Source organism: Balaenoptera ricei, chromosome 16, assembly GCF_028023285.1.
Source record: "Balaenoptera ricei isolate mBalRic1 chromosome 16, mBalRic1.hap2, whole genome shotgun sequence".
NCBI lineage: Eukaryota > Metazoa > Chordata > Mammalia > Artiodactyla > Balaenopteridae > Balaenoptera > Balaenoptera ricei.
Genome location: NC_082654.1, coordinates 11,380,026 through 11,401,275, shown reverse-complemented (window position 1 = coordinate 11,401,275; position 21,250 = coordinate 11,380,026). Strand labels below are relative to the sequence as shown.

At 43.9% G+C, this 21,250-nt stretch overlaps 1 protein-coding gene across 1 annotated transcript in view; it reads left to right on the top strand.

Moving 5' to 3' along the window:
* Positions 1-584: 584 nt before the first annotated feature.
* The window catches only part of PLPP4 (phospholipid phosphatase 4), a 554,796-nt gene continuing 534,130 nt past the window's right edge, over positions 585-21,250 (top strand). Inside the window, exon 1 of the mRNA XM_059899368.1 lies at positions 585-638. The gene's annotated coding sequence lies outside the window, so the exon portion shown is untranslated. The remainder of the gene's footprint in view (positions 639-21,250) is intronic.

The following is a 21,250-nucleotide window of genomic DNA, read 5'->3' as shown; positions in this document are numbered from 1 at the left end:
TTTCCTTTGTCCTCAATTCTGTTGCTCTTTCTCCATTTATGTTAGAAGAGGTTGAAACTTACATAGATTTCTTTGAAGTATGGACAGAACTTTCCTTGAGGAGGACCAAGGAAACGTTCCTCACCTTAAAGCTTATAGAATTTTGGGTTTTGTCTGAATATGACAACTGAGGCTAAGAATCTTAGTGATCACATAAATCGTGCTATTCCATCTCGACCTTGTGTATCTGTGAATAAACCATATTTTCTCTTTGGAATCAGTGAATTGTTTGCACCTCATTTTTAGCTGTGTGACTTTAAGTAAAATGTAGTGCTATCTTGTGACCGGATGGACACAGCTGACACAAGGTTTGTTAGAAGAAACCAGAAACGATAGAAATGGCAAACCTTTTCTCTACTGTTTGCTCAGACAGACGCTGCTCTAAGCACGGGACTCATCCCACCGCCCCCAACCCCACCAGAGGGCTGCTGTTAACAATCATCCCATTTACAGGTACAGAGACCATGCACACAGAGCGGCCAGCAGGTGGCGCCAGAGCTGGGTTTGAATCCAGGCCGCCTCATTCCCCCCTGGGAAGGCACGGGGTGATTCTGACGCTGTAACCAGGCTAGAGCTTGTGTGCCCGTGGCAGCTACAAAGTAAGTTTGCAGCAAAGTAAGGGTTTATTGCAGGGCGCCGAGCAAGGGAGTGGGAGACAAGCCTCAGATCCACTCCAACTTGTTCTTTGAGTTAGGGTTTTTTTTTTTAAAGGGAAAGAACAAAGAGTCTGGGATTAATCATGTCTTGTGACATTTCTATGACATTCCTTAATTGAGGTTTCAGAGTCAGGATGTCTGTGGTTTACGATTCTCTGACCGGGTGGTCCATGGCTTGGGGGGTCTGTTAGTTCATCTTGCCCTGGAGAAACAACCTGAATTTGTAGTTAAGGGTGATATCTGCAACAGTGATTTTAGCACATTAACGATGTTATTGACAACAGCAATTTTCGTAAAATAATGATGCTATCGACAACAGCAGTTTTAGTCATCTGACTTGTGGATTAGTGTTCAGTTAGCTCAGGGTTGAGGTCAGAGGGGACAAGAAAGGGAATAAAGTTTTAGATAGGTTCATCATAAACGCGGCTGTAGGGGGGACTCGGCTTGAACACCTCACTCTAATCCTGGCCATTGCCTAGAGCCTCTCGGGGAATACACAGCCCCCGTGGGAATACAGCTACCTTTCAGGGAGCCTTTGAAGAGCATGGTGTTGGGAGTGGAAACTTACATGGATTATAGTTAATTTTTACCACCTACATTTCTGGCCAAGAAACTGTCTTGATAAGATGCAAAACTCAGTCATGTGCCTGCCAACAGTGCCACAGCCTCGGGCCGTCAGGCAGTTGGCCCTGCCCCACACTGGCCCTGGAAGTGTCACCTCTTCAGGTGCCCGGTGGAGCCTGTTCCCTTTAGAAGTCCTCCAGCTCCTCTGTCTCTCCCCTGCCTGTGGCTGGTGCTCTCTGGGCAGTTCTCCGTTCATTAACTGTTCCCTCAGGGTTTAAGGCAGAGGAAAGAAGCTAATACCTAGTGTGGAACTTGGCAGAGGGGAGGTTGGCAGGAGCGAGATTGGAACCAGTGGCTTAGATGCACGGAGGGGATTTGCCGCCCTGCTCTGCTGGCGTCAGTGCCCTGACGCCCAGCCTGGCAGCACCATTAGTGCCTTCAGGAGTGGCTTGGTCTCCAAGGTCATGGTGAAGATGCACACATTTTACTTGGGGAGAGAGAGGGAAAAGGGCCGGTTGTGGAGGACATCTCTGCTTCCCATGAAGTGACAGAGAATATGCCCCAAGGAACCCTAGTCAGGACACACCAGGGGCTGGGGCAGTTTTCAGAGCCCAGAGGATCTGCTTAAAGAATGGGCTTCTGGTGACTGGTTAAGGGGGGTATGGGAAGAAGAAGAAAGGGGAGGGACTGGACGGGGTGAGGGGGAGAAAAGCCAAAGGTGGTCAGGCTCACCATCTTGCCTGGGGCTTAGCTGGAAATTTTGCCTTGGGGTTGACTCCTTATGGCTAACAGTTATGGAGGAATGGGAAGAACTGGCCTGTGAGTGGCTAAGTCATTTTATGGACAAATATGTACCTCTGTTTTCCTAACTGTAAAATGGGATGGCAGCTTTCCAGGATGGCATAGGGCTAGGAATGTGGGTTTTGCAGCTGCAGCACTGCTGGCGTTCCCATCCAGCTCTGATGCTTTCTGTGTGAACTTGAGCATCTCTAAGCCTAGACAATCTCTCCGCAGCGAATGAGAGAAACACACTGGGGTTGGGGGATGGGGAGAGAGCTCTATGCGACCTACATGCTGAGGACTGAGACCTGAATTCTCCGTGCTGGAACATGATTTTATAAACTATGCCCATGTAGATCTGACTCATGCTTTCTGGGTTTGTGTAGATAAAACAGAAACTAGCCAGAGCAGATTCTAGAGAACAGAACTGGTTCTGCTTGGAATCATGTGAGACAAATCAACAGTAGCTTGTCAAAAAACTGTAGGTAGGACTAGAGTCTTGGGAAACCACCATATGTTAATGACTGTATTTAGTTTTGTGAGTATCTGCATACACGTGATGTAAATTTAAATTCTAACCTTCTCACAATGCTATATCTATCTGTGAAGTGTTAAAAAACAAAATTCAAGTGAGTAAATTTGAAGATCTAATTGAGTTTATTAAGTGACTGATGAATCGGGCAGCATCCATTCTACCAGCCCAGAAGGACACTCGGAGAAGGTTGTACAAAATGGAAAGGTTTTGGTTTTATTAAATTATATATTTATTTATTTTTGGCTGCGTTGGGTCTTCGTTGCTGTGTGCTGACTTTCTCTAGTTGCAGCGAGCGGGGGCTACTCTTCGTTGCGGTGTGTGGGCTTCTCACTGCGGTGGCTTCTCTTGTTGCGGAGCATGGGCTCTAGGCACGTGGACTTCAGTAGTTGTGGCACACGGGCTCAGTAGTTATGGCTTGCAGGCTCTAGAGCCCAGGTTCGGTAGTTGTGGTGCATGGGCTTAGTTGCTCTGCGGCATGTGGTATCTTCCTGGAGCAGGGCTCAAACCCATGTCCCCTGCATTGGCAGGCGGATTCTTAACCACTGCGCCACCAGGAAAGTCCCCCCGAATGGAAAGTTTTTATAGGGAGACGGGTGGGACAAGGGAGCTATTAGCAAAAGAAGAGCCAGGATTTAGGCCAGGACATCTTTTTTGGGGGGAGGCAAATGGCAAGGATTTTATCATGCAGATTGCCTCTTCTGCTGGGTGAGGGGAGGGGTGGAAAGCACCCACATGAGAGACTACCTCATTGGTGCTGACCAGAAAATTCCAGATGGGTTGATTAAGATTACATTTCTGGAAAAGGTTGAAACTGCAGCTAAGTCAGGTATTAAGTGTAAGTTTGGTATAATGGGCTTTAGCACAAGTGATACCATTTTCACCCCGTGGTTTTCTCCTTGATGGTAGGTTAAAGTCAGAGAAGGTTGAAGGGTTTAGAAGGTTTATTCCAGCTAAAATCCATCTGAACTCAGATCTCAAGTGGGCCAGGTCCACTTCAGCAAGCACTGTCTTTGTAAAACAGTCCTGGTTTGGTTTCCCACTGTGAGTTCCTTTGTACAATGTTTGCCTATTTTTCTGGGACCTGGTTTCAAATTTTACGGTGGTTCTCTGCCCTACCCTCCATTCTGGCACATAGTAGGCATAACAAAAATTGGTTGAACAAACCAATGGAATGAAATTCTAAAAATGGTGAAGATGGCGGCAACTCCAGGGCCAAATCAAAATCAGATTCTGCTTATTCAGTCTCTTGTGGGAGACTTTAAAAATAAAAAGTCTAGAGCTTTTCTGGATCAGGGATCTCTCCAAGGGCCCAATGAAACTTTTGACCCTCTTTTTATTTATTTATTTATTATTTTTAAAAAATTTTTATTTATTTATTTTTGGCTGCGTTGGGTCTTCGTTGCTGTGTGCGGGCTTCTCATTGCGGTCGCTTCTCTTGTTGCCGAGCACGGGCTCTAGGCACGCAGGCTTCAGTAGTTGTGGCACGAGGGCTCAGCAGTTGTGACTCACGGGCTCTAGAGCGCAGGCTCAGGAGTTGTGGCACACGGGCTTAGTTGCTCCACAGCATGTGGGATCTTCCCAGACCAGGGCTCGAACCCATGTCCCCTGCTTTGGCAGGCAGATTCTTAACCACTGCGCCACCAGGGAAGCCCTGACCCTCTTTTTAAATGCTGCAGTTAAACATGACAGTTTGTAAAAAATTTCCAGAGAGTTTATAAACTCAGGTGGTCCATCTCTGTTTAAGAATCTAAGTGCACGGACTTCCCTGGTGGCACAGTGGTTAAGAATCTGCCTGCCAATGCAAGGGACACAGGTTCGATCCCTGGTCTAGGAAGATCGCACATGCCGCAGAGCAACTAAGCCCGTGCGCCACAACTACTGAGCCTGCGCTCTAGAGCCCGAGAGCCACAGCTACCGAGCCCATGTGCCACAACTACTGAAGCCGGCATGCCTAGAGCCTGTGCTCCGCAACAAGAGAAGCCACCGCAGTGAGAAGCCCGCGCACCGCAACTAGAGAAAGCCCGCGCAGGCACAGCAACAAAGACCCAACGCAGCCAAAAATAAATAAATAAATAAATAAATTTAAAAGAAAAAGAATCTAAGTGCAAACTTCTATCTTTCTCGTGTTCCTTGATATGAATGGGGATACTTAAAGAGGGGGATGCTGTGTTCATGGCTGGAGGCAGGTAGAGATGGACTGTCAGTATCTTATTATTTTGATGGATTCCTTCCCCCTTTCCCCCACAAAGATGTGCAGAAAATTCTAGGGTGAGGAGAGGAAGACAAATATAATGGTATCCAATCTTTAGGGCCTGTTTTGGTTACTGACTTTCTAGTTATCAATTTGATGTACAAACGTGTTTTTTTTGGTTTATTTCCTTACTGCTTCTCAAGGAAGATAACAGTAGGAGATTTGGTCAGAAAACCCAAACAGCTCCGAGTGTGTGTATTATAGTGAATTCTGTGCCTGCATCTGCTGAAAATGGGCCCCAGGTAAAGGAGTCTTTAGAACAATCACATGTATTTTCCCATCAAAGCCGATGAATTAGATTTTTGTCCCCTGCAATATCTAGGAATTTCTAAGTGAAGATGCTGCACAAATGTAGCTTTCAGGTTTGCATTCCTGCTTTCAACTTCGTATAATTACTTAGGGATTACTTTGTATGTACTCTCAGATATGTCTATTTGCCAGCCACTGTCCCATGCAAATATTTGACTTGAAAAGAGTGTGTGTATAAGGAATGGCCGCATGTTCGGATAACACTCCCAGATCATTCCATTTGGGAAGAATTCCACTAGAAAACACACCCACTGTTTCTTCCACTGATTCAGCTTTGAACCTGCTTAAGCCAATTTGTTGCTATTCTGATCATGGTCAGCAGTTATATTAAAGTCCTGATAAATCAATTTACAAGTCAAGCAGTTTCGCACTGCAGGGTATTACTTTGTGGGGAGAGAAGAGATGGGAGTAGTAGCTTGGGATTCATAATCGATGCACCTCTCTTGTATAGACCCTTTTCTTAGAGTAGGATTTTGTGCAGGCATGCTATAAAGCAAATCTTATGAAGCCTGAAACAGCACAAAGTGAACTTTCCAGGGTTCTCAGATTCCCTGATTTGTTAAAGGTCAGGTTTCTCTCTGTGGGGAAGTTGGACCCTGAGTACAGAGGCAGGTTTATGCCTTAAGATGAACTTGTGAGTGCTATGGTACCCAGTGCTTCCAAGAACCAGAAGAGCCATCTGGGGTGAGGGGACAGCTTTGATCTCCCACCCCCAACTGGATCAACAAGAGACAGACATAGCAAAGAAAGAACCTTCTTGGAAGTGTTGCCATTTGCAATTTTTTTTTTTTTTTTGCATAGAAAGTGGTGGGTAGAATATTGTGGCTGGGAGTTTTCCTGCTCAACTAAAGCCATAGTTCTTTGATTAAATCCATATCTCCTCAGAAGATTATGACCCATCCAGAAGACTATGCTTCACTTTTGAGTGCTGGGGAGGACAGGAGGCCTGCTCTCATAATTTTGTTTTTATTAGAAGCATTTATCACACTGTCATAACTCTTACTTTTGTATTAAAATTTCCACATGGCATTTTTAAAAGACATAAAGTAAAAGCTTTGTCTTATTGCAATTTTTTTTATTGAAGTGAAAATCACAGGACATAAAATTAACCATTTTAAAGTGAAAAACTCAGTGGCTTTAGCATATTCACAGTGTTGCACAATCACCACCTCTGTCTAGTTCCAAACATTTTCATCACCCCATAAGGAAACACTGGACCCATTAAGCAGTTGCTTTCTATTCCCCCCTCTACCTAGAATCCTGGCAGCCAGCAATCTGCATTCTGTCTCTATGGATTTATCTATTCTGATATTTCATATAAATGAAATCATATAATATGTGGCCTTTTATGTTGCTTCCTTCACTTAGAATAATATTTTCAAGGTTTATCCACATTGTGGCATGTATCAGAACTCCTTTCCTTTTTATGGCTGAATAATATTCCATTGTGTGGATCTGCCATGTTTGGTTTATCCATTCATCTGTTCATGGACATTTGGGCTGTTCCCACCTTTGGTTGAATGCTTTGTTTTGGAATTAGACACCAGAGCATAGGACACTAAGTGGCAACTCATATGATGGCAAGATTCTTTGATGGAAGAGTCACTCCGTGGTACCCACAGCAAGGGAGAAATGATAATTCTATAGGAGACAGAAAGAGAAAAAAGGTCCAGGTAATTGGCTAGTCCATAATGAAGACTGGAATGGCTCTGCTTTATCACCCCTGATTTACCTTGGTTCTCAAGATTGATTAGACAAGGCATAATATACACTAATTAGCAATATTTCCAACCCTGCCTTGCTTCACAGTTACCATTTTAAAAAATCATCCATAGTTCAGTAGAACTTAAACATTTCTTTTCATTTGTATATTTGCCTGCCACAAAACATTTGTCTTTATTTCAATATTTTTTTCAAGTCAACTTTCCTCAAACAATCCACGGTGAAATTCTACAAATAAACCACATTTCCTGTCACTTATGGAGACAGAAAGTCGAAGATGGAGGAACCCTTAGGCTTCAGTTTTAATTCCTCTAACGGCAAGATTTTTCAATGTGTGGCATATTCCAAGACCTCACCACTGAGAACTTTTCCTTGAAAAAATAATATAGGAGCTGGCCTATTTTCTGCCGTCAAAGTTTGATACACTCTTTTGATTCATTTAAAATACGTGGACTCAGTGCTTTTAGAAATTTTCCTTTTCTGACCCAATGGAGAAATCCACCTCGATAAGAACCAGTCAAGTAGATTGCATGCTCAGACTCAGACGTGGTATTCTTTGTTTTTGTTTTTTTACCAATCCTTGTCAGTTAATCTGAAGGAAATCTTCACTGGCCATTTGTTAGAACAAAATTTTTAGGGATGTAATTTTTACTGTAATTTTTAGGGATGTGTCCATAGGAATTTTTAGGGATGTGTCCATAGGAATCCCAGGTGGGGTTGCATAGAACAGTGTTTCTGTCTACGGCTCCAGAGGGAACCCCCAAGGAGTCTTCCTTATCTTCCTAAGTCTTGGTGATTTATAGTTTGCATTCTAGTCTCAGAGAGCACAGATCTCATGAACCCCAAGGTGGTTTGCTTTGCTGCTGGTAATCTAGTTTGCAAAGTTATTGCTTTCAAGAGATTCCTAATGTGGTCTTAGATATATGGTCTCATGTCAAATTCCAGTGGAGAAACGAGGAATAATGCTCTCCCAATCGCTCCTAGCCTCGGGTTCCAGTTTCCAGTTTTATGACAGGTAACAAGAGAATAACGAAAGAAACAGATATTCTTAGAGCAATTAAAAATGTGCATGGGAACAAAATGAAATGTAGTCACTTGTTTTTAGTCAGTTTTCTCACCATCCTTTTGGGTCCTCATCACACCCATTCTCAGTCCATCTTTTTCTTAGGCGCCCATTGATAGGGACTGTGGGTGATTTTGAATCTGATGTCCTTGGTTCCGAGCTCTACCACTTACCATCTGCGTCACATTGAGCAAGTTACTTAACCGCTCCAAATAGCAACCTCCTCATCTATAAAGTGGCAATAATTCCTAGGGGTTATTGTGAGGATTAAGTGAGATCATATATGTAAAATGCTTAGCCCTGTCCTAGCTACTTAAACAAGGTACAGTAAAAGGTCCATATTATTGTTATTCAAGTAAATGCCAAACATGTCACTCAACTTCAGTTCTTTGAGAAAAACATCCATCTGAAACATATGAGATGGTTTATAATTAAGTGTTCGTGTTACCAGGTAACATCAAGACCATGACAATGAGTGTAGCTTTATATTCCAGAGCAACATAACGTTGATAAATGGAGCAATCCCAAATTCAAATGGAAAATCTGCTTTGCTGGAGGAGTGGGTGCCAGAGATTCTAAGCAGGATGAATGTGTGTGAAATTGACTGAAATTGACTGCTGAGAAATAGGATTCCATGGGTAAGAACAACTGCTCAGGAATTTAAAAAATATATGGTTGACAATGATCAATATCCATTACATAGGTTACCAGCAGGAATTTACCCTTTTGATAATTCATATATGTGTCCAACAGACATTTGTTGAATTCCCAAGACCAGCCATGCAAAGTCCTGACACTGGGGAGCAGAGCCCCGTCCTCAAGGAGCTCATGGTCTGACTTTGTGCAGAGCACATGTGGAGCAGAGCGGTGGCACACAGAACCCTGCAGGGCCCTGATGGCTCCCTGAGGCTGGGTACCATAGGGAAGGGGGAGATTTCCCCTCTACCCCTGTTGAGTTCTTATAGCTGCACTAATAATAAAATTGACACAAGACAGATTAACAGGAGAAAAAGAACCTTTTTCATTCATGAGCATGGAGGTTTCATAGAAATAGGACCTAAGAAGTGGCCAAAGCAGGCAGCTTTTATGTTTTTTAGACAAAGAAACAGTAAATTTGAGAGGAATTGACAGGACACAAAAACTTAGGTTTTGGGTGCTCAATTAGTGATGAATTTAAACAGAATTTGGTCTTGAGGTAGTCAATGAAAAGAAGTAACCAGGTTTGTTTTTTTGTTTATATAGGCTTCTCAGCCCGAATTCCCTATCTCTGGCAATAAGAGTGTCCTTCTACTTCCAGATGCAGCGAGTGTCCCTTCCTTTCACATGAGAGATTTATTTCCTCCTTTCAGGGAGACAGAGAGCAGGGTCAGTGTGTCCCTCTTGCATTGGCTGTTTCTTAAGTCACTTTCATTCAAAATAATATGTCACGAGGCACATTTTGGGGCAGCCTGCTCTGGGCTCCAACAGTACCCGTGAGCTGAGGGTTGAAGAAAAGAAGCAGGTAAATAAGCCCGGGGGGTGGGGGTTGGAGAGGCAGGATCCTTCCAGTGGATTCTCTGTCTGCTGAAGGGAGCTCAGCAATTTTTGTGAGTTGCAGCCAAAAGAGTATTAATCAGAAGCGACATCTAAAGAGGAAAAGTTGATTGTTTGAGGACCTTGAAGTGAAAAGAACAAAGTGCTCAAAAAAAAGAGAAAAAGGCAAGAAAACCAAATCTGCATCACCAAGGAGGGAGATGTGCTGGAGGCTGACCGCTGGGAACAGAGGTGAAGACCATCGTGGTGAGCAGGTGATCCTCGTGCATTTGGTGTTGCTGGTGCACAGGGCAGGTAGGCTGGGGTGGTGACAGTGGAAGTGGGCCAAGTGGCAGGGACCACACGTTCAAATCTTGAACTCTATCCATAGGTGACAGGAAATCATAGAAAAGCTTTACGCACAGGAACAATGGGGTCAGATTTCTGGACGCTGTTAATTTTTTGCTTCAATTTTAGAAAATTGCTTCTCTTTCATCAGTTTCCCTCTCTCTCTTTGTCCTTCTGCATGTTCAGTAAGAAAATGGGGTGATGAAAATTAACTGTTGATTTCTCTCCCTTGCACTGCATGAGTGATTGCAGCTTTGCAAAGCGACTACCCATCTGCTGCGTCATGGGCTCTTCCCAGGAACAGTGCTGTTAGCTGAGAGATTTGGGCATGAACTTTTGAGGTATAAGTAAGGGAGGCCACCCCTGGGACAGTGCCGTTGACTATGTGACCCATGGCGGGTGTGTAGGCACAAGATCAAATGTCATTTATTTGACTCTTTGCTTTCCTAGAAGCAGGTCACTCACTATAAGGAAGTTATTAATTCCTTCCCAAGCCTCAGTTTTAAAAATTGGCCCCTTTCTGCATTTTCCCAGGACACTTGTCAAGTGCTGGTTTCCTTTCTTATGGTAACTGCTCCTTTCTGTCATCTTGACATTTCTAGCTTTTGGGGAGAATTCTGTGCCCGTGGTCCTCCAGCATCTCTGCTTCCTTCTAGACACAGATTTGGTTTATCTATCTATTTATCTATCTATCTATCTATCATCTGCCTATCATCTATCTATCATTTATTTATTTAGGATCCTTTGCTCTTTTCCTTTCATGGCCTTCTAATAATCATCTTTGGCTCATTAGATGTCGTCTAATTAACACTCTTTTGGCTGCAAGTAACAAAAATCATCTGAGCTATTTTCAGCAGGCAGAATTCTTTGGAAGGGCGTTGGGGTCTGTGGCAGAACCAACCCAAGAACAGGGACATGACGGGGTCTCAGCAGAGACTAGAGCCAGGTTGCTGCTGACATCTCCTGCAATTTATAACTCCCCACGCCCACGCTAGTAAGGCTAGTAAGGCTAGTAAGGCTAGTAAGGATGAAGGCCTCTCTTGGTCTTCATCCCAATCCCTGGGGTAGAGGCTTTTGGTCTGTGGTTGGGGGATGGGAGAGAGGTCATTCTGTGTCAACATGACCATTCCCACTGCAAGCCTATGGATAGGGAGGAGGGGGCAATCCCTCAAGAATGGCACCAGGCAGAAACCAATGAATTTGACCACACGAAAGTACAGTTTGGCTATGTTTTTAAATAGAGGCTGGAATTTTGTTGTTGTCGTTGTCATTGGCATTTGAAAAGAAGAACTTGTTGTCCTACTGAGTCTTGTAAAAGTCATTCAAGTTATTATATTGATATTTATTCTTCTCTTCATTTTCTTTGCATGGATCTCCATTCCCTTGACCCTTCCAGTCAAAAAATTCTACAATCCTTTCCCTTGGTTTTTTCTCATTACTTTAAATTTAGAAGTACGTGCATTTGTGTGTGTGTGTGTGTGTGTTTGCAGACTGAGCTGAACCTGGTGTTCAGACGTATCTGAGCATGTGTGATAATGGGTGGGCAGAGGGCTATAGACTGGAAGTGCGGGGAGGAGAGATTTTTGCACTAGAGCAGAGGGGGAGCTTGGGTTGAGGACAGCAAGGCTCACACCTTGCAGATTTGCCTCCAGTTCAGAATCAAGAACTTAGTCTCAGCCCCGTAGAGAGTGTGGCTCCTGGCAGAAGCTGTAGGACCTAGTGAGGCCCTGGGGTGCAAGTTGCACTTCAATGTGTGATGCACTTCCCTCTCCTGCATGGAACAGTGTGGCGTGGATGTGGTGAAGACCCCAAGGACCTTCAAGCAGATTTGGCTCCTCCAGGGACACAGGACTGAGAGCACCAGGTGATGGCACTCTTGGCATTGACAACTAACTCCATTAGTTGGATTTGGTTACAAACGGAAGAGACCCCATCAGACTGGCTCCAGCACAAAAGGGGACTAACCGGTGCCTGCATCTGTCCAGTCCAGGACAGATCTTTGGGTGTGGATGGATGAAGAAGTTCAAATGATGACCCTTGGGCTCTCCACCTCTCTGAGGATTGGCCTCGTTAATAAAGGCTTTATCCACCTTTAAGGAAACATGCTGTGCTCAGCTGAACATCCTTCCAGGGTAACAAACTCAGTGGAAAGATACATTGTCTCTCCCGTTATTTGTGGAGAAGAACTCTGAGTGGCCAGATTGGAGCTGTGTCCACTTTTGGACCAATCATTGTTGCTGGGGAATGGGATCTGTGGTTGGCTGAGTCCAGGGAGGGTGCCCCATCTTGTGGCTGTGACTGAAATTCTACCAGCACGATAGGGAACGGGGGAAGGGCCCTGAGCAGACGAGACACACATTTCTACTACAGCATTATCCTGAAGGGCATCCTATCAATGGCCAGCCCTAGGGAGGAGCTACCTCAAGGGGCTTTTTGGATAGCAGATATCAATGACAGGAAGATGAAGAAGAATGATGTTACAAGGACTATACAAGAGCACACGTGAGATACCCCTAGGGAGCCCCAGAAATGCAGAAGGGTCTGAGGTCCCACGCTAGCCTGCAAAATCTAAGTGAATATTGTAATTGGACCCCACTGGTGGCCAGCCAGAGCCTGGGCAGCCTGGGAAGCGATGCTTAGTTATAGCCTGAATTGTCTTAGTTTACGTAACCGCAGAGGGTGGGAAGGCACATTTACTTGAGAAGTGTAGATGAGTGCCTGTCACTGTTGACTGCACATTTGATATTTGTGGTCATAAAAATTTGGAGTGAGTCCGGTCATCCCAGCCATGTGAGTCTCTCCAGAAATGTCCCACTATATACTTGGGTTAAACAGGGTTGGGGTTTTGCGAGGGGAGTACAATGGAAGGAAAGAGCAACCAGGGAGTTAAGGGTATTTGCAAGGAAGTGTTTCTACTGCTGGACTTTGGAGTTTAGCCTGGGCAAGGAAGTGAGGTTAGGATGAGGGTTCTGGATAGGGAAAAAAATGGTCAGCTTAATGGACTGCCTGAGGTCTTCGCTAAAGAGGGAGCGCTAGAGAAGGTGAGGGGAAGGATAAGAGGGGGTGGTCAAAGAGTTGGATGTTACATTGAGATTTTGGTGGGGGCACCATTATTGGTGATGATTCCAGTTGTGAGGCTGCAATGCAGTAGAGGAAAAGATGATTGAAACTAAGATTAAAAGAAAGAAACTGGGTGGTCAGCGTGTGGGGTGGGTCATCCAGATAGACGCTGAAGTCACTGAGAATAATTGTAACAGTAGTAGGAGGAGAAAGGGAGTGAGGCAAATGCCCAAATCATCAGAGAATGGGGAGGATTGACTCGGAGGTTGGTAGGTGAAAACCATAAGGAATGGTAAAGTCTGATCATGGATGCTCTATTCCCAAGAGCTTCAGCACCTCCAGGCTTTGTGGGATGTGAAGTGCAGAGGAAAAGCGGCCTCCGCTCGAGAGGGCTGCAGACAGGGCTGCCTCCTTAGGGTCACGTACAACGATCATCGTACCACATTGTCATCTCTCTGAATGGCACCCTCTGAACTTTCTCAAATGGTGGGCTTGGCTTCAGGGAAGGGGTATGATTAGAGGCCATCAGATTCCCCGAGGAACAAGAAGGAAGTGTTCTGAGAAGAGGCTGAGGGATTTGGGGGTGTGTTGATAATGGACGCGAGAAGAAGGGTTCTGGAGGGCAGTGAGGTGAGGGATGGGGAGTTGAGGGGGCTGCATGGAGCAGAATGTAGAAACTTACATGGAGCCTGCTAAACACAGAGTTGCCCACGTAAGAAGCAGCCCTTTTACAAAGTGACGGCTGCAACTTACAGCATCCAACCTAATAAGTTTGACTTGGTCCTCATGTTAGAAGCCACTGTGTGTTTTTTGTGTTCCTGGCATCATGGAATATGGCCGAGCCACGTGGCATGTGGGATCTTAGTTCCCTGACCAGGGATTGAACCCGTACCCCCTGCAGTGGAAGTGCGGAGTCTTAACCCCTGGACCACCAGGGGAGTCCTCAGGGAACGTCTTTTACAACAGATCACCCCATGGACTTCTTGCTGGGGTTGAGTCTCAGTAGTCTTGGGGGGTGACCCTAGGAACCTCATAACCAAACCCTAGGAATGCTGCGAATGCTATTTTAAGTCAGGCCACCCAAATGTGCCCCTGTATCACTGTTTTTGTATAACATGGTAGCAAACTGCCAAAATCTTAACTTTTAAAGTGTAGACTCCCTGCCTTATTCTAGAAAAGATACTAGAACCTTTATAATAATACATTTAGTTTAACAAGATTTAAAAACAAAGATGAGTAAAGAAATTGAGGTCAAAGGAAAATAAGGATATGAAAGATACGATGAAGCCCAAGGTGAGGTTAGCACATAAAGTGCCCTTTGTTATGATCCCAAGTGTGTGGCTGTGCTTCTTGGCCTCCAAAGCTCAGGAATAAACAAGATTCATGGCATGTAAAAGATTAAAAACAAACCAGTGGTTCGGAGAAGTGCAGCTATTTTTGTTACCGAGAGCTGAGACATTTCTCCTGTGGGTCTTCAATAGGAGGCCCAGTGTGATGTAGCAAATAATATCCTCAAAAACATTCAGAATATATAATAATATATAATAATGCGCTTCCCAGGGTTGTTTCTCACGGTATCTTTCAACGTAGGTCAAATATAATGGAAAAGTATAGTTTAGTAAAAACTTGTATATGGGAAGCAAAACTGGTTCAATTATTCTTTCTAAGGGTCTGGCTGACTCAAAAGGTTGCATTTAAAATTAAAGGAACGAATGGACGGTGTGTTCTCTAAGCAGTCCTTCATCAATATTATTTCTTGCAATTAAGTTAGAGTTGCTAAGTGTAGGCTAGCAGTGAGTTTGATGGTCTGTCCTCTGATAAGTAGTGACATAGCATCGACCGAGTCATCCTTCAAGGGCAGATTCCTGGACTGGAGATGGGGTGGGCATCCTCTTAAGAAAACTGAGAGTCTGACCAGGACATGTGCCTGAGTTGGGGCTGGTCCACCTGCCCACGGAGGTGGGTCACAGAAGTACCTGTCAGCAGGGCCAAATTTTTCCTTAGAAAGCAATTCAGGATGTGTTCTAACACCTAGATAATGGGTGAGTAAAGGCCCCAAATTTTATGTCAGTCTTAGCTAGGAAAGCCTTTAAAGCAGATCTATGCACTGTGTGCATTTTTGAGGTCCTATGCTGTGCTAAGTGTTAATGATAAAGGCAAACTCCTTGCCTTCATGGAGCTTGCTTTCTGGTGGATGGAAGATGGAGAGCATTGATGTAAATGAATGAATAAATAAAATGATAATTACAAGCTGTGCTAAGGGCTTGGACAGAGGAAGATAAGATGAGGTGAGAAGGCACTTCTGAGGAGGGAACGCTTAGGTTGTGCCCTGAACAAGACACTGACCTTGCAAAAGGTCTGGGAAAAGAGCCTTCAGGAAGAAGCAATGACAAGAGCACGGATGGAGGCAGGAAGGGCTCGATGGTGAAGGCACTGAGGGCAGGTCTGTGTGGCCGGAGCCCAGGAGCTGTGTGGGGTGGCGTGAGATGAGGCTGAGAGGCAGTGGAGGCCTGGTGGAGGAGACCTTGACAGGACACAAGACAGTCTTGGTTGTCTCCAACTTTAAGCATTGTATCTTGTTTGTATCTTCTTTAAAATGACTTAGTTGCAAAGTATGTCCTTAGGGAACCAATGAGTAAATTCACTGTCCAAGTTGGTTAGTATAACAGTTATAGTTAAAATTGGGAGGCAGCACAGTGAACTTTATGCTGTGTGAATTATATCTCAATTAAAAGACATTGTGAGGGCAAGGGTCACATCTTGGTGACCAATGTGTCATATATCCAGTTGGTGCTCAATAAATGATTTTGATGATTAGAAAAAAAAGGTTGACTTTGGAAGGGTTGATGTTTAGTCCTTTGGATAGTCCTTGTCTAGCGTGGTCAATTGTTTATTTTGATCCCTTCTTATTTGTGACAACATCCTGTTCGTGCAGGGAAGGCTATCTTTCGGTTTGGTAGTCAGAGATGTTCTGAGGATTTTCAGTCTTCCATAAGGTATCAAGTCATTAGGGAACAAGTGAAAAAAAAAAAAAGGAGGTGTTGGGGGAGAACCTACTCCTGTATCATTCTTCTGGGAAAGATCTACTTTTCTAAAGGGAAATTCTTAACAATACCAATTGCTGAGGTCCTGATAAGGTAAACGATATAGCATTGAGTTGTAATAACCCAAAGCTGGCACTATAGACTATCTTACAAAGGGAACCCTACTCTTCTTTGCGTGCAGTTGGTTTCAGGAGTCCCTACAAATAATTTCTTTGAAGTAGATTAAAACAAGTTCTCTGCTTTCTTGTTCATAGCATAGTTCTGTTTAGCAAACACTTTCTTCCCAATTCGTATAATACACAGGGAAGCTTTAGCTGGGAGCAGTTCATGATCACAGATGCCCAGGGAGAGACCTGCGTGCTGTTGATGGGCTGGGGTGGACCTCTGGCTAGTTTCTTCTCTTTTGTGTTGAATCTCCTCTCTATGGAACTGATAAAAGCCCCATTGTTCACTTAACCCTGAAGAGGTCGTGTGTGAAGTGATGGTCTTCAATTTCAAATGTTCCCCCCTTTTCTTAACTTGCTTTATTTTTAATTCTAGAATGGAAAACAAAAGTTAGTGCTCTTCCTCAAAGATGGACAAATAGGGGGCTCTTTGGAAGACGTACTTTTTTGGAAAAGGTAACTTTAAATATTACGTGACACATGCTTTGTTGTAAAACATTCTATCAATACGAAAGTTGATAGAATTATAGAACTATAGAGTAAAATGCCTCTCCATTCCTCTCCCAGGATTAAGGAATGCCAACAGTAGATGGCTATGCTTTCAGTTTCCTGTGCATTTATAGATACTCGTATCCATATGTGTACATATACGTGTATATAGTTTTATTATTTTTCTATTGTTCTACATGATTTAAAAAATTATTTTGTGTTTATTTTATTTACAAATTTTAAAAATTTTGAAATAATTACAGATTCATAGGAAGTTGCAGAGTCAGTGCAGAGAGGTCCCCTGTACCCTAACCCACTTTCCCCTGAAGGGGAATAGAATATACCACCCCAAAATATGCCACTTTGATGTTTATTTATTTTTTATTTTTTATTTTTTTTTGGCCGTGCTGGGTCTTAGTTGCACCACGTGGGCTATTTGTTGCAGCATGCGGACTCTTAGTTGCGGCATGCAAGTGGGATCTAGTTCCCTGACCAGGGATTGAACTCAGGCCCCCTGCATTGGGAGCGTGGAATCTTACCCACTGGACCACCAGGGAAGTCCCCAAAATATGCCACTTTGGCATATTGATTATTTTGAATTAAAGTTACTTAGGAAACAACTGAGGCAAGAAGGACGCTCTGACCTCCTTTGTCCCCCTGAAAACAGGAAATACATCTCCCCTGTGAAAGGTACCAATCCTGTACCAGGAGGGTGGAAGGCATCCTTATCAACAGAGACTGGATTTAGGTCTGAGAAAGCTGTATAAAAACAAACCTTGTTACTTCTTCATTAATTTACTATTTCAAGCCCAAACCCCTTTGTCTTGTCAATTCTTTGCAAATTTATTGTTTCTTTGTCTAAAAGATATAAAGGTTTCCTGCTTTGGCCACTTCTTTGAGTCTCGTATTTTTGTGGGGCTCCCATATATACAAAATTAAATTTGTTTTTCTCCTGTTAATCTGTCTTATATACATTCAATTATTAGACCAGCCAAAGAACCTAGAGGGGAAAAAGGGAAAATTTTTCCACTCTACACCCCCAATATCAAAGCCAGGCAAATGACATTTGTACAACTTAGTTCTATGCCGTTTGATCACATGTGTAGGTTTGCGTGACCACCACCTCAGTCAAGATGCAGAACTGCTCCATCACCACAAAGATGTCCCTTGTGCTGTACTTTTATAGTCACACCTCTGCCCTTCCCGTCCACCACCATCTTTAACCCCTTGTTACAGTTTTTTAAAAACATGAATTGTTAACCTACTATACCTATTGATCTACAATTTTCTTTGTTTTCCCGTCTTAACAACTAGACCTGGAGAGTTTTCCACATTAGCATAGAAATTGTTCTGGGAATGCCTATCCACTGCATATTATTCTGACTAAATTACATGTATTACATGTTTTTGGTTTTTTTTTTTTTTCATGTTCTGGCTATTATCAACAAATGCTGCATTTAATATCTTTGTGCAGTTAATGCAAGTATGTGTGTAGGATTGAGTCCTATGAATGAAATTTCTGTGTCAAAGGGATGTGTATGTTATTGATAGATACTATCAAGCTGACCTTCAAGAAGCCTGTATCAGGGCATACTCCCCTCAACAATTTATAGGAGCAGGAAGTCCTGCTTTATGCAGTGGTTATTAAAGGCTGGTGGCAAGTTTTATTTCACATTTTTATGAATTTTCTCCCTTTGAGTGGAACAGGGTCTCAGACAGTATATTAATTATTACACTGTGGGCAGATTCTTTTTGCAGTAACCTAGCTTTTCTACAAATGTATTCGTTTCCAAGGGCTGCCATAACAAAGTACTGTAAACTTTGGCTCAGAAAAACAGAAATAAATTGTCTGGCAGTTCTAGAGACTGAAAGTCTGAAATCAAAATGATGGCAGGGCCATGCCACCTCTGTAGGTTTTGGGGAAGGATCTGCTCCAGGCCGCTCTCCGACCTTCTGGTAGTTCCTTGGCTTGTGGCAGCATAACCCCAGTCTTCATAGGGCATCCTCCCTGTGTGCATACCCATGTCCAGATTTCCCCTTTTTATAAGGACACCAGTCATATGGGATTAGGGGCCTACCTTACTCCAGTATGACCTCATCTTAACTAAGTTCATCTGCAAAGCCCCTGTTTACTAATAAGATCACATTCTGAGGTACTGGGGGTTAGGACTTCAACTTTTGAGTATTTGGAGTGAGGACACAATTCAGCCCATAACAACAAGTGTTACAGATAAGAACACGCCACTCCAAAACACACAACAGAATACTTTCTTTTCTCACTCTGGACAGAATTCTTTTCTCATCCCCTGTGTCTAACGGCAGGTCCCACATTTGACTCAGCCGCCCAGTGATAGACCATTAGTGCTTTCCCTTTCCAGTTGCTAGTGTGACATGGAGCACATCTAGAAAGAATTAAGTCAAATTGAGATGAATTCAAGAGACCTGTGTTCATACTGGGCAAAACCAGAGAAGGGTTCCCCTGAGAGAATTCTACCTGTCCAGTAGGGCCCACGTAGTCCAGGTGTGCAAATCTGCAGAATTCATAGGAATGCTTTGGCTGAGGTCTTTATGACAATGACTAAAGTCTAACTTAAGGCTAATAAGCACATACCCTGAAATAGCAATCTTAACAGAGCACTTGTATGTGCTAGGCACTGACCTAAGCTCTCGACCTGTATAAACTCACTCAGTCCTCACAATGACCCTACAAAATAGGTTCTGTATTAATAGAACTCAAATAGACAAGTACATTGAGGTATGTCTTTGAGTCGTGTTCAGCTCCTGGCCCTTAAGGGTGAGCCCCAGTTCTGCTTTCCCCTTTCTACTCATTTTAACTTCGGTGAAGCAATGAAAACTTAATTTCACAATCAGCTGCCAGTGCTGGTGTGAAAGTAACTCAAGAAAACATGGCCTTTGCACAGTTGGGTATTTGTAAAGGGCTAGAGGGAGAGAGGTCTCTTAGCCCATATCAAAGTTCTACTTTCTAATGAACTCTAACATGTGGAAATAAATGAAGACCACCTAAATGAGAATAAGCAAAGGCTACTTCTTCAAAGCTTGCAGAAAGCAGGGAGTCAACCTCCCATCACCTGCGTCCAGCTGAGACTCCAAGGCAGGCAGGGGAATGGGAAAGTTATACAGTGAAAAGAAGGAGAAAGCTTTAGGTGTGCTCTGGCTGGAGGCTGTTGGCTTGGGGGAAGCTGGAGGTGGGGCTAACTAGAAGTACACATCTTAAGTAATTGGTTTGAGAAGCTTTGAGGGGAAGGGAAAAATATTTTTCCTCTGATCCAACTTAGGTTCTCTGACTGGGGTCCTATAAATTAGACCAACAAAAGACAAATTAACAAGAGAAAAACAGGGGCTTCCCTGGTGGCGCAGTGGTTAAGAATCTGCCTGCCAATGCAGGGGACATGGGTTCGAGCCCCGGTCCGGGAAGATCCCACGGAGCAACTAAGGCCATGCGCCACAACTACTGAGCCCGCGTGCCACAACTACTGAAGCCTGCGTGCCTAGAGCCCGTGCTCTGCAACAAGAGAAGCCACCGCATTGAGAAGCCTGCGCACCACAACAAAGAGTAGCCCCCGCTCACCGCAACTAGAGAAAGCCCGCGCGCAGCAACAAAGACCCAATGCAGCCAAAAATAAATTAAAAAATTAAAAAAAAACAACGAGAAAAACAAACAGGTTATTAATGCATGCAGCACATATGTGGGAGAATCTTCAGTGATGAGTAACTCAGAGTGGTTAGAACTTGGGCTTATCTAGCATCTTCACAAAGCAACAATAAACCTGTAGAGAAGAAACAAAACAAAGGAGAAGGGTTTTAGGCTTCTAAGGGCATCAAGCTGTGGGAAGGTAAATATATGGGAAACTAATGGAAGATAAAGGGTTATATGTGCAGGGAAATCTTGGCATCAAATTTCCGTCTTCTTCGTGGCCATAAGACTTCTTTGACAGAGGGGATTTACAGCATCCTCAATTTCTCAAAAGTTTCTGCTTTTTGTCAGAAAAGGGAAGCTCTGAGAAGGCTTTTTTCTGAACCTGTTGATTCTCATTTACCTCCAACTCAAAATAATTGTTATGTCAAAGTGATGTACTTCAGGGTGGCGGATTCTGATCTCCTATGGCTTTCTCTTTTGGTCCTGACTTGGAAGCTGGTGGTCACTGATCAAGTCCTGACCGACCTGGGCAGGTTGCTGCAGAGGGTGGGGGTCAGAGTTTTAGTATCAAATATGGTCCAGCCCTCATCTGTGTATTCTGTCTTGCAAACGTTATACAGTAGGATCTGAAGGTATATTAGGAGTTCTCCATAATGAGGAGTAAAGACAATAGTCCTTATAGCGTGTGTGGTTAAAAAAATAATTGGGGTCTAACTTGGAGTCTCTTGTTCCACGTGGTCCTATCTTATGGTATTTGCTATGCTTGCCTCTGGGTCCTGGTTACTGTGGGTGGCTTGAAGGGCCGTGCTTCTATTAGATGCTTTCTGTGGCAGGCTTGGCTTCCTTCCAGTCTCTTCTGTAAGAGAATCGTCTCCACGACTGTGTGATGCTGGAGCTCTCTGCCTCTCCCATCTAAGCCCATTGTGGCTACTGGCAGCCTTATTCTTTCCACGTGGCACGTGGCAGCCATATTCTCCTAGATATGGTATTTGGAGGCGACGTTAGGACCCCTCGGGAGGTTCTCTTCCTGTCCTAAGGGAACATGGATGCCTAAAC